Raw genomic sequence first — 12,654 nt, 5'->3', positions numbered from 1 at the left:
AGGAATGTTTGTAATATTTAATAGGTCAATAAAGTTAAACATGGCCTATTTTTCCATTGAGCCTGGGTCTGCTCGCCATTCTTGCCTGTAAAATGAATGTTTTCATCACAAATGTGCTTGCCCATGGAGAATTTTTGGGTATAAATTAATTGAAGGAGTGGGGTGCTAAACCTACTCTCCTTGTCATGAGTTAACTCTGTTGTAATTTGGTGTTACACAAATAAAAATGACTTGACTTGATTTGACATAGAGCCAACTGCAGTAGTACTCACCCCTCCCTCCCTCCCTCCCTCCCTCTTTGCCAACATGTATATAAAAGCTGTATCAAATTTCTCCTTGATCCTAACTGACTCAGCAGTACATTACATCGCTGTCAACACTGACAAAACATTCTTTCAAAGGCCCAAAGAATGTCTCCCCATTGCCATGTCAGAAGATACAGGAGGAGGAAAAAAAATTGTCATAATCACAGAGACATTCACAAGAGATACACTTTGGAGCTTTTCAGGTTAATTTATTTGCCTCCTAACTCTGTTTGAGAGCACAGGGACTGTGAGCACCAGAGGACCCAGGGGGAAGGCATTCGTCACACTGCCTTCTGCTCCCTCTGATCCCACAGAGGTTAACATCAACCACCGTCTGTGTGTGTGTGTATGTGTGTGTGTGTGTGTGTGTGTGTGTGAGAGAGAGAGAGAGAGAGAGAGAGAGAGAGAGAGAGAGAGAGAGAGAGAGAGAGAGTACTATTTGAGTGGTAGACATTTCAGCAATGCAAATTTGTGTGTGAGTCTGGAGAGTTCATCTGCATCTGGCTTAACAGGCGACAGCTCATCTCATAGGTAGCATTCCAATTTATAGTATAGTTTATTTCTGAAATCCTCCTGCCCAGTCCCAGTCATAACTCAGCCTTATTATTATATTCTCCTTCACAGCATTCTTCCTTCCAAAGCAGTTCAGAAAGTGTCACACATGTTCAGATACACACAGGAGGAGGAGCTATTCTCAGGGTCAGCAAATGAGCAGCTGTGTATGCAGTGCATCGTAAGAGCACAACTCTATTTGCAGTACATAAATTGTGTACAAAATACAGTTTTGGGGTGATTTTTTATTTGAGTGAGTTTTGATGTTGGTGTATCTATCAGAGCACAGCCCAACATTTGTGGGAAAAATATTATCTTAAGGTAATTTTTTTTTTGTCAACATAGAGGCATAACACTAATTATGGGCTGGTTCATCCCAGCGTCCTTCGGGCGAGAGGCGAGGTTCACCCTGGACAGGTCGCCAGTCCATCGCAGGGCCAACATCTATAGACAGACAACCATTCACACTCACAGTCATATCTGTGGTCAATTTAAAGTATCCAAGTAGCCTAGTCCCCATTTACATGTCTTTGGACTGTGGGAGGAAGCCAGAGTACCTGGAGAGAACCCATGCAGGCAAGGCAAGGCAAAGCAAGGCAATTTTATTTGTATAGCCCGTTTTCACAAACGGTTTGTTTCAAAGGGCTTCACATGGCATCATAACAACATCCTCTGCCCTCAGACCCTCACATCGACTGAGGTAAAACTCCATAGAAAACCCTTTTAATAGGGAAAAATCTGAGAAACCTCAGGGTGAGCAACAGAGGAGGGATCCCTCACCCAGGACGGACAGACGTGCAGGAGATGTTGTTACAGACAAGAAAACAGTTTACAATACAAAATGTGGGAAACATGGAAATGTTAATAACAGTTGAAGAAGGAAGCTTCTGGTAGGAGAAGCAGGGAGAGCAAGCCAGCTTGATGGGGGACTGGATGGTAGACTGGTTCATGGGAGGGGAGGCAGGGAGAGCAAGCCAGCTTGATGGGGGACTGGATGGTAGACTGGTTCATGGGAGGGGAGGCAGGGAGAGCAAGCCAGCTTGATGGGGGACTGGATGGTAGACTGGTTCATGGGAGGGGAGGCAGGGAGAGCAAGCCAGCTTGATGGGGGACTGGATGGTAGACTGGTTCATGGGAGGGGAGGCAGGGAGAGCAAGCCAGCTTGATGGGGGACTGGATGGTAGACTGGTTCATGGAAGGGGAGGCAGGGAGAGCAAGCCAGCTTGATGGGGGACTGGATGGTAGACTGGTTCATGGGAGGGGAGGCAGGGAGAGCAAGCCAGCTTGATGGGGGACTGGATGGCAGACTGGTTCATGGAAGGGGAGCGCAGGCCGGTGTAACAGTAGGGGATATAAAAGGGGGGGGGGGTGATGCAGGCGGCGGTTGGAGGAGAGAGATGGAGCTCTGGTGGATCCGTGGAAACACAGAAAGACTGCTTTTTTTCAGGCACAGGGAGAACATGCAAACCCCACACAGAAAGATCCCGTGCCCGAGCCGGGGGTCGATCCCAAAACCTTCTTGCTGTGAGGCAACAGTGCTAACCACTGCACTACTGTGCTGCCCTTCATCCTGTTTCAGATTATTTAAATCCAGCTGTTCTTTAAAATGAAACAAAAAGGACTATATTACAAGGCTGGCAGAGTCGTACTTTACCTATACTTCAAAGGTATATCTGCTCTCTTATCTGTGGTTACTAAAGACAATGTGCCATGAGCATATTATCTTAGCTTAACCAAGACTGGTGGCTAGATTCTTAGTTAAACATAAGAGACTATACAATCTTCACTTAAAAGATTTTCCCTTAAAAATGAATTATTAAATTATTGTAAAAATAACGGCTTTTAAGTTCCACTGGGTCTCCATCACCAAGGACCAAGTGAGGAGGGACCTCAGGAGGACAAAGCTGAGGAAAGTCACAGGCCCCAATGCTATCAGCTCCAGGTTGCTCAGAACATGTTCAACCTGAACCTCAGCCTGGATACAGTGCTGGTTCTGTGGAAGACCTCCTGCATTGTGCTAGTTCCTAAGATAGCCCATCCTAGTGATCCAAGTCACTACAGACCTGTTGCCCTGACCTCTCACCTGATGAAGACCATGGAGAAAATCATCCTCAGCCACCTCCACATAGTGGTGAGCTCTGCACTGGACCTGCTACAGTTTGCCTGTCGTCCTGGCATTGGGCCCTTTCTCACCTGGAGTCCTCAGAGAGCACTGTGAGGGACATGTTTTTTGACTTTTCCAGTTTTTCAACACCATCCAGCCATCACTGCTGCAGGGGAAAATGGAGGAGGCTGACATGGACCAACAACCTCTCTGACAGACCACTGTACGAGAGGATGAATGACTGTGTGTCAAATGTGGTAACCTGCAGCACGGGGGCCCCCCAGGGGACGGTGCTTTCTCTGTTCCTGTTCACCCCCTACACTTCAGGCACGTGTGTTTTTAATAACATTGAAAAATTCCTGTTAGGGATGTAACATAAAAAAATCGGTGGTACAAAAACTCCACGGTATTCTACCATACCAATTTTCTTGTAATACTGGGTTGTTGTGTGTGTTGAGCCGCTTCTCTGTTTGTTGCGGCTCCGCACAGTCACAGAGAGAGCAAGCAGGTGAGTGAGTGAGACGGAGAGAAGCCGCTGCCCCATGTGTAACTAAGGAGACATGACAGTGGAGCAACTTAAACCTGTGAGTTCTCGTCTAACTAGTCACCATCCATTTATTCAACCCTCTTAAATATGGGTCGCCACATATTTCAGGAAAATGCTCTATTTTTGGCTAATTTGTGTTAAAAAAAATAGTGTTTTCGGCGGATCATAGCCTGTTTCCCTCATTTAAGGTCTGAGTTACAGGTCTGAGGTTTAGATTGGCCTATAACGTTGATTGTGACTTTGCTACTGCTGTGTGGGCTAACACAATAATAATGATAATAATGATTATAATAATACTATAATGATTTCAGTATTCTGGGGATATAAGCTGTAGGTTATCTGTAAATATTACCATCTGTATCTAAAGTTGATTCATGTTGATTATGCCTGCAGCACGATGCCAAATAAAGAAAGGATACAGAAAAGGAAGGAGAGGGAGTGGCAATTGTATTTCACGTTCACCGACACCAGACACACAGCTAGTAGTTAGCTTTCTATCAGTGCTTTATTTTATAATTTGACATTAATTTCCATATTGAGAAAGGATTTTTTTTTAATTTGGGGGGCTTCGAGCCCCTGCCCCTCTGTGGTCTTGTGCACGTCCCTGGTGGACTTCAAATACAACTACTTCCTTTGTCACCTGCAGAGGGTCTCCAATGACTCAGCTGTGTATCAGAGGGGGACAAGCAGGAGTATAGAGAGGTCATCATTGATTTTGTGAGCTGGTGTGAGCAGAAACACCTGCTGCTGAACAACAACAAGACCAAGGAGCTTGTGACTGATTTCCGCAGAAAACCTCCCCCATACAGCTGTGAATATCCAGAGCTCTGACATTGAGATAGTTGACTCATTAAATCACCAGGGTGTTCACATGAACAATAAATTGGACTGGACTGATAATACCAATGGGCGGCACAGTGGTGCAGTTGTTAGAACTTTCGCCTCACAGCAAGAAGGTTCCGGGTTCGAGTCCCAGCTCGGGCACGGGATCTTTCTGTGTGGAATTTGCATGTTCTTCCTGTGCCTGCGTGGGTTCTCTCCAGGTACTTCAGCTTCCTCCCACCATCCAAAAACATGTAATTGGGGACACTGCTAATTGGATACTCTAATTTGACCACAGGCATGGCTGTGAGTGTGAATGGTTGTCTATCTGTATATGTTAGCCCTGCAATGGACTGGCGACCTGTCCAAGATGTACCCCGCCTCTCGCTCAAAAGCCACTGGGATAGGCTCCAGCCCCCCCGTGACCCTTAACAGGATAAGCGAAAGAAAATGGAAGGATGGATGGATAATGCCAATGCCCTCTACAAGAAGGGCCAGAGTTGCCTCCACCGGCTGAGGAGACTAAGGTCCTTCGGGGTTAGCAGGGCCCTACTACGGACTTTCTATGATACTGTGGTGGCGTCTGCAGTGTGCTACACCATCTTGTGCTGAGGTTCTGGAATCAGGGACAGGAAGCAACTGGACAAACTGGTGAGGAGGGCCAGCTCTGTCCTGGACTGTCCACTGGACTCCATCCAGGAGATGGAAGAGAGAAGTTGTTTAGCCAAAATGACATCCATCATAAACAACACTTCCCACCCCATGCAGCACACTGGAGACCCTGAGCAGCTCTTTTAGCTCCAGACTGCTGCACCCTCAGTGCAAGAAGGAGCACTACCGCAGGTCATTCCTGTCTGTAGCCATCAGGCTTTTCAACTGCAACCAGTTAACATTTGTATTCACACGTCTGTTTTCAGCAATGTGCAATAATGATGCAGTAAAATATTCTTATTTTTTCATTCTTCATGAAAATATTTTTGTAATTGTCTAAACAAAACAAAAACAAAATCTAGGAGTTTGTGTACCCTTGGACATTAACGACAAACAATGACATCATCACATTGAAACGGTCGAAGAACAACACAAACAACAATGAAATTGCAACAATGAGCAACTTGTATTAAAGCTCTCTGGAACATCAACAATGTGCAGTAAAGTGCAGAATGATTCAGGCCTGACTACATTAGTTTACTGTATTGCAGTGCAGCAGTCTGATTAGTGTCAGCAAAAAAATACAATAACATCCTTAGGGTTATATTTAGCCTGTAGGCCTTTTCACGAAAATATATTTCAGTCTTTCCAACATTCAAAATGTGTTTGAAATAGCAATTAGCTACTGGCAGATAAAAACTTGCAAAAAACAAGAATCAACAGGACTTCTCAAAGACAGTTTAATCAAAACATCTAATAACTAATATCTTGGCAGCCAAAACGCACAGCATGCGAGCCCAGCGCTATGGTTGACAAAAGAGAACATTTTCATTATAAAATAAATGTAACACTCTTCCCCCACCTTGACCAAGGTGGGGGCCTAAGCTGTCTGATCCCCAGATATGGAAGATGGCTTTAGGGACATGGAATGTCACCTCTCTGGTGGGGAAGGAGGCGGAGCTGGTGGAAGAGGTTGAGCGTTACTGGCTAGATATAGTCGGCCACACCTCACACCTTGACACATAGCTCCGGGTCCAGAACCCAAGTCCTTGAGAGGGGTTGGACTCTCTCCTTTGCTGGAGTTGCTCCGGGACTCTCTGCCTGTTAGTTGGGGTTTACCCCGGTGGATGAAAGGGTTGCCTCTCTGTGCCTTTGGGTTGGGGAATAGTTCCTGACTGTTGTCTGCGCTTATGCGCTGAGCAGCAGGTCCGAATACCCACCCATTTTGGAGTCCCTGGGAAGGGTGCTGGATGGTGCCCCGACTGGGGACTCCATTGTCTTACTGGGGGACTTCAATGCTAATGTGGGCAATGACCTCATGACCTGGAGGAGAGTGACTGGGAGGAACGACAGGCCTGACCTGAACCCAAGTGGTGTGCAGTTATTGGACTTCTGTGTAAGTCACAGTTTGTCCATAACTAACACCATGTTCGGACATACGACTGTCTATCAGTGCATGTGGCACCAGGACATCCTAGGTTGTTGGACTGTGATAGATTTTATAGTCGTATCATCTGACCTGCGGCTGTATGTTCTGGACACTCGGGTGAAAAGTGGGGCTGAGCTGTCAACTGATCACCATCTCGTGGTGAGTTGGATCAGGTGGCAGGGGAAGATGCCGCACAAACCTGGTAGGCCCAAACAAGTAGTGAGGGTTTGCTGAGAACACCTGGCGGAAGAACCTGTCAGGATGATCTTCAACTCCCATTTCTGGCAGAGCTTTGACCGCATCCTGGGGACAGTGGGGGACATTCAGTCCAAATGGACCATGTTCGGCCATTGTCGAGGCCGTAAGGCTGCTGGGGCTTGTCGCGGCGGTAATCCCTGAACCCGCTGGTGGACACCAAAGGAGAGGAGAGGGGAACCGTCAGGCTGAAGAAGGAGGCCTACAGAGCATTGCTCGTCTGTGGGCCTCCAGAGGCAGCCGACTGGAACAGGCAGGCCAAGTAGTGTGCAGCCATGGTGGTTGCCGAGGCAAAAACTCTGGCATGGGAGGAGTTCGGTCAGGCCAAGGAGAATGACTATCAGTTGACTCTAAAAAGGTTCTGGCAAACGTCCATCGCCTCAGGGTGGGAAGGGGGCAACTTGCTCACACAGTTTACAGTGGGCACAGGAAGCTGCTGATGTCAACAGGGGAGATAATTGGACAGTGGAAGGAATACTTTGAGGAACTCATCAATCCCACCAACATATATTCCATGGAGGAAACAGAGATGTGGGATTACTTGGGAGGGGGTCGTGTAATCCCGCGGCAGAAGTTGCCGAGGCAATGAAGCAACTCTGCCGTGGCAGAGCTCCGGGGGTGGACGAGAGCCGCCCTGGGTATCTCAAGGCTCTGGATGTTGTGGGGCTGTCTTGGTTGACATGTCTCTGCAGCATTGCGTGGACATTGGGGGTGGTGCCTTTGGAGTGGCAGACTGGGGTGGTGGTCCCCATCTTTAAGAAAGGGGACCAGAGGGTGTGTTCCAACTATCGTGGATCACACTCCTCAGCCTCACTGTAAAGGTCTTCGCCAGGGTACTGGAGAGGAGCATCAGATTGAGGAGGAGAAATGTATTTTTTGTCTCAGCCGTGGAAACGTGGATAAGCTTTTCTGCTGGAGGGGGCATGGGAGTTTGCCCAATCAGTCCACGTGTTTTGTGGAGCTGGAGAAGTGTTATGACTGTGTTCCCAGGAATACCCTGTGTTTATGTGTGTGTGTGTGTGGGGGGGGGGGGGGGTACTCCGGGAGTGTGGGGTGGATGGCCCCTTACAAAGTTAAAATGGTGCATGCTCTGCTGCGATAGCACTGACAGTCTTGTGTCCTCTGCGTTTTTCTTGTATTTAACATGGTTTTTGCATTGCAAAAAGTTAGTCTGGAGCCCTGTGAAACATTTATACTTTACACAAACTTTTTCACAAGTAGCACTGGTGCCACCTACCTTTTCAGTTGGTAGCGCCACCACAAATTAGGTAGCACCACCTTTTTCTTTGCATAGGGTGGTGATACATGACCTTATCATGATGATAGTTGTGTTAATTTGTATACCATACTTTTGCCTTGATGTAAAGATTGACAATGACCCAAACTTGATATTTGCAATATATTTTAACTTGCAATTTCATTGCCTTCTATTTGTATAACTTTTTACTGCTGCATAGACAACAGTCTTAATTAACCTAACTGTGCATCATTTATTCAATTCAACTTGAAGTGACAGCAGTTTTAATTCACAGGTGTATCTCATAAAGTAAAGAGCATTGTCTTCTTTTTGTATAACTTTTTACTGCTGCACAGACACAACAAACTGTGTTCTGCCTGCAACGCACGGGCCACATTTCCTGCAATACTCACACACCATGGCATGTCCCTCATATCATAACCATGGGAACTGCACCAGCCATTTTGGCTGAAAAACGTACTTTTTCCTTTTCCCCGCCGTCGCTTTCGCCAACCCGTCACTATCCTCTTCACTCTCGTAATCAGAGATTCTCGTCGGTTCTTTTCCACATTCCTCATAGCCTAACCCACCTCCAGCTACCTCATTTGTCTCCTCTGCAACATTTCTTTTCTCAAAAAAATCCAGTAGAGACCGCTTCATGTGTGCTGCTATGCTGCTTGTTTGTTTTTTGTTTTTTGTTTTTTTGTGCGGGGTTGATGAGTGAGCGTTTGGTGCATGTGATCAGACCGGTGCAGACAGATAGGCAGAGAGAGGGGGGAGAGGGGACTCAACGGACTGAGCCAGAAAGTAATATTGTATCATCAACCACAACAACCATTAATGCACTAACACAGCCACCCGTGCCTCAGGGCTGAGGGAGTTTTTTTTTGTTTTTTTTAATTTTCTCTCCTCCGCAAGTCGCACTGGTGCCACCTCATTAAATTTTAACTTGCACCTCAAAGAAATTAGGTCTGTGACCTAATAGGTATCACTCTGGAGCCCTGTTTCATGTGTGCTAAATCAGACCAATCAGCCATGACAACAAACTACAAAGTTATTGCCACTTTCCTTACAATCCTAAGGCTGATTTGCGATAGCCTTGCACTCCAGCCTGACAGCGGCAACCGGCTACTCACCTACAGCTGGCTACTCACCTATGCTACGGGAATATCACCAATGCTTACAGTGCCCGTTCATATCCACCACTCAGACTTGCTGACCACAACATCATCTGTTTACCTCTGCTGTACAGACAGGAGCTAAAACGTCATAAACCAAAATGCCACAGAGCCCTCCAATGGTTGGAGGATGCCATCGCCCAACTACAAGGCTCCTTGGCCTGCACCAAGTGGGACATTTTTGATGGGGATCTGAATGACAGGTTTGCTGTCATTACAGACTACGTCAAAATCTGTATAGGTACCACAATCCCATCGAAAACAATGAAATCATATCCCAACTCCAAACCCTGGATTACCTCACAAATTAAGCAAAGCCTGAAGGAAAAACGTAAATCCTTCAAGCACAAGGACTGGGCCAATCTCAAGGCACAGACCCTGAGGAGCTGGTCCCTTTCACAGAGGAGGAGGTATGGCGCCAGCAGAGCCGTTGCAAGCCCGGAAAAGCTCCAGGGCCCGATGGCTTTCCAGCCAGGGTGCTCAAGACCTGTGCTACAGAGCTCTCCCCAATACTGCACTCACTTTTCTGCCAATCTTAACGGACTACAACAATACCCACACTATGGAAAACCGCTACCATAATCCCAGTACCAAAGAAACCCAGTCCCACAGAACCCAATCACTACCACCCCATAGCCCTAACATCCATAATAATGAAATGCCTGGAGAGACTGCTGCTGAACACCATCCTTCCACTTGTCACCCCACATCTGGATCCCCTCCAATTTGCCTACAAAGCAAGGAGGGGCACAGAGGAGGCTGTGGCTTGCCTGCTGCCCCTGGACTCCCCAGGCAATTCCGCCAGGATCCTCTTCGTGGACTTCAGCTCTGTCTTCAACTCCCTACAGAAATACCTGCTGATCCAGAAGCTACACCACCTCAACATCCTCCCTCACCTGATCTACCTCATTCACAACTTCCTGACTGACAGACTGCAAGCAGTAAGAGTGGGCTCAACCACATCCCATGTTCTCACCGTCAACACAGGGGTCCCACAGGGATGTGTGTTGAGCCCTTTCCTGTACACCCTATACATCAATGACTATCTTAGCATTTCACCCACCACATCATATCTCAACTATTGTGACAACACAGCCATCCCCGCACTACTTTCAGATAACAAATACACCATGGACTATCACAACACAATCACTAATTTCTCCAAGTGCTGCAAAGACAACCATCTCCAAATCAGTGTTAATAAAACAAAAGAATTACTGTTCAGCCCCCCCCCCCCCCGCAGCACCCCGGGGGGGGGGGGGGGCCCACTATCATAAACAATCGAAACAGTGGATACTTTCAAATACCCAGGAATAATTCTGGACATAAACTTTTTTAAACCTTTGATCAGCACACCACGGACATCCAAAAAGGAAACTCAAAGGACTGTATGTTGCACCCCCCCTTCTGTTGTTACTCTACCGAAGTATCATTCAACCAATCCTTCACCATGCTCTCAGTCACAAACCGGGCCAAACACAGCTGCTAAAATCATTGGTCTTCCCACACCCAACCTCACAGAACTTGAAAGTAAGTCCATCACCCATATAGCCAAGACTCTAGTCCAAGACAGCACCCACCCACTGTACCAATACATCATCCCACTTCCCTCAGGGGGCAGGTACAGATCACTGAAGGTCAAAAGAGCCCACCTTGGGAAGAGCCTAATCCCTGCAGCCATAGCCACCCTGAGCAGCAGGCCCCGCTGATCCTCTCTGCTATCCCACGGTGTCATTATATATGTTGTTATTTGTTGTTGTTATTGTTGCTCATGTTGTTCACTGTTGCTGTCTGTCCTGTGATATATGTTGTCCCTCTATGTAACTGTACATACGGCACGGTTTTTCTGACCGTGTAGAGGAATACTCTGCGTGAGCTGAACTGAAAAAAATAACCTTTTTATAATTAATCACAATGTCTCCTTACTACTATACACTGTAGAGCACATCTGAAAAGGGTAACAGGCTAACGCTGGCACTAGCGAACGGGTAATTAGCATCTATGCTAACGTCTGATAAAACACATACTTTGGGTAAATTATTTACATGAAACATCTAGAAACAACTCGTGGCAGTTATTACTTAGCTTACACTTTAAAATGTATCATTGATAGTAACTTACAGGCTGTGCTGGCTTAAGACACAGCATGGCAGGTACATAACAATCTTAACGGTTTACGCTAGTTAGACAGGAAGTGGCAGGCAGCATCACTTCCGGTTTCATATCCAAAAAAAAAAAAGGACTATGTGAAATTATTACAACAAACAAGTAAAGCCTCTAAGAACCAATTTAACACCAAAATACATAAGTGGCTTTTAGTGAGCTAGAACAGTTATCGTGACATGAGTTACATTCTTGTGGAAAGTTTATGTTTTTTTTATTTTATTTTTTTTTTTTACTTGGGTGAATAAACTGTAAACCCAACCATAGTGGAGGACTCACGCATTTTTCGTTGCTTTTTGGACAACATGAGTCAACCAGACGCTTCGTGGAAACCTACACTCTGTAAATGCTGCTGAAACTATTTAAATTTCCCCAGCGTCAGATAAATAAAGTATTGTCATTCTTTTTCTTAATGAAAGGGCACCAGGATGATCATGGGAACACAAAAATTATTTCGTTTTAGGTTGTGATTCTTGTTATTGACCATGGAGTATGTCCTCACAATGTAAATGATCAGGTATGGTGGTTCTCACTATACACTTTGAATTTCATAATTGGCTACAACCTGTGATATGTATATGTACAGTATGTATTAATGTTTGAATATATGTAGGCCCTGACTCAAATAACTCATCAACTGTTCGTCCAAATGCCACAGCAACAAATGTTGTGTGTATAGATTGTGCAGTGTGCAGTGCCAAGTTTTAAGTCTAGGGTCGAAGGGTCAAGGTTCTGAGGGTAGAGAGTCTGAGGTGACAGTCAGGACAGGTTTATTGGAGGAAAACTGCAGGTATTGGCATGCCATTATTGTGTGAATATTTCACTCAATATTCTATGCCTCTTCCATCTCTTTTGCGCCCTGCCATTTCCCCACTTGCTTGCGACTGGGACAACAACAAAGCTAAACTCACAAAAAATTGAAGTTATTATATCCATCCATCCATTGTCTTCCGCTTATTCCTGCCAAGGGTCGCGGGGGGCTGGAGCCTACCCAGCAGCTTTCAGGCGAGAGGTGGGATACACCCTGGACAGATCGCCAGTCCATCGCAGGGCCAACACATAGAGACAGACAACCATTCACACTCACAGTCACACCTACAGTCAATTTAGAGTATCAATCAGCCTCGTCCCCATTTGCATGTCTTTGGACAGTGGGAGGAAGCTGGAGTACCAGAGAGAACCCACACAGGAACAGGGAGAACATGGAGACTCACACAGAAAGATCCCTGAAAGCTCTGAGCCTGGAACCTTCTTGCTTTGAGGCGACAGTGCTAACCACTGCACCACCGTACAAGTTATGATATGTTAAAGGCAAAACACACATCACTCTGAATGGTTTTGACACTTTAACTCAGCTGTCCGGGTTTTGTATTAATATCTCGCTATTATGTTCATGTTTTCAGCGCTGTTT

The 12,654-nt window shown here is 46.2% G+C and overlaps 1 protein-coding gene across 2 annotated transcripts in view; it reads left to right on the top strand.

Annotated features, from left to right (window-relative positions):
- The window catches only part of gpc3 (glypican 3), a 231,442-nt gene that overhangs the window by 213,841 nt on the left and 4,947 nt on the right, over window positions 1–12,654 (top strand). The window lies entirely within an intron of this gene.

This window comes from Aulostomus chinensis, chromosome 13 (genome assembly GCF_037954235.1).
Source record: "Aulostomus chinensis isolate RoL2024-O1b breed Wild chromosome 13, RoL_Achi_v1.0, whole genome shotgun sequence".
In the NCBI taxonomy this organism is placed as follows: domain Eukaryota; kingdom Metazoa; phylum Chordata; class Actinopteri; order Syngnathiformes; family Aulostomidae; genus Aulostomus; species Aulostomus chinensis.
This window is presented reverse-complemented; position numbering and strand designations above follow the sequence as displayed.